At 36.3% G+C, this 1,563-nt stretch overlaps 1 pseudogene; it reads left to right on the top strand.

Moving 5' to 3' along the window:
• Positions 1-515: 515 nt before the first annotated feature.
• Positions 516-1,169, top strand: LOC101971035 (destrin pseudogene; annotated as a pseudogene).
• Positions 1,170-1,563: the final 394 nt, after the last annotated feature.

Here is a 1,563-nt window from a genome sequence, read left to right as displayed (position 1 = left end):
CATGGTTATTGCCATGTACTTCCCATTACAGCAAAGGACAGTAATAAATAATTACAATTATCATGTGCTTTTATCTTTATTTTCTTTCATCATGCAGGTTGGTTTCAATGTACTCTACCTAAGATTACAATGCAAAAACTCCATGTTCTTTGGTGGTGACAAACCTAATCTGTAAATAACACATCAAGTATCTAATAAACTAAAATCACGCCATTAAGCATTTCCAAGTTTGGAGAATTTTGAAAGGAACTAGTGGTCTTTTGGTCTTTTCCTGTATATATGGAAGCAAAGGTTCTCCAAAGAAGCTGCATCTATATTAACCACCCTCTAAAGTGACTTTTGTTGAGTGACCTCTGTGGAGAGATGCAATATTTCAGGTCACAAACAAAAAATATCTTGGGCTATCTTAAGCCCTTAAGAAAATGGTCATTCGGCTGGGTCTCTTGGTCTCGCTTCTGCAAATAGGACGTTCCGCACACTCGGTGCTGGTCGGCTTCCTCCCTTGCATCCTTCTGTCAGCTGCAGTGAAAATGGCCTCAGGAGTGCAAGTGGCTGATGAAGTATGTCGCATTTTTTATGACATGAAAGTTCGGAAGTACTCCACGCCCAGAAAAAATCAAGAAAAGAAAGAAGGCTATCATTTTTTTTCTCAGTGCAGACAAAAAGTGCATCATTGTTGAAGAAGGCAAAGAGATTTTGGTTGGAGATGTTGGTGTTACCATAACCGATCCTTTCAAGCATTTTGTGGGAATGCTTCCTGAAAAAGATTGTCGTTATGCTTTGTATGATGCAAGCTTTGAAACCAAGGAATCCAGAAAAGAAGAATTGATGTTTTTTTTGTGGGCACCAGAATTGGCACCTCTGAAAAGTAAAATGATCTATGCGAGCTCCAAGGATGCAATCAAAAAGAAATTCCAAGGAATAAAACATGAATGTCAAGCAAATGGGCCAGAAGACCTCAATCTGGCTTGTATTGCTGAAAAGCTAGGTGGATCCTTAATTGTAGCTTTTGAAGGATGCCCTGTGTAGGTGATCATTCAGTGCCACAAATTGAAAGCTTCCATGTTCAATGTTATCCTCTTGCTATATAAGGAAAGTGAATATATTTAGGCCAGGGTCTCACTGAGGGGGAGCTGTTTTGTCATCTTTTAAAATAAACAAAACATTCTATAAACATGTGCAAACACAACCCTAAATAAATTTAGAATCTAAAAGGCTTATTGGTATGAAATTAAATTTTTATTGGCCAAACGTCTGTTTTGATGAGTTGACTTTTAAAAATTTTCATAAGCTCAAGAATTTTAATGATGCATTTCACAAAACAGTACAAAGCCATGTGACGAGAATTATTGTATGTTTGTTAACCTTAGCAGTTACTTTGGGGTTTTTTTGGTTAGAGAATTGGTGATAATCTGATTATTTTGGCCCCAAATTATTTTTAATTCTCTATTCTTCCTTGACTTAAACAGAATAATGGGATATAATTTTTGCTATAACATGTAATAACACTAATACACTAATTAACAGTAAGACTAAGGCAGCCTTTTAATTCTACTTAATGTG

This window comes from Ictidomys tridecemlineatus, chromosome 6 (genome assembly GCF_052094955.1).
Source record: "Ictidomys tridecemlineatus isolate mIctTri1 chromosome 6, mIctTri1.hap1, whole genome shotgun sequence".
In the NCBI taxonomy this organism is placed as follows: domain Eukaryota; kingdom Metazoa; phylum Chordata; class Mammalia; order Rodentia; family Sciuridae; genus Ictidomys; species Ictidomys tridecemlineatus.
Note: the sequence above shows the minus strand (reverse complement) of the source record. Positions and strands in the feature narration are given on the sequence as shown.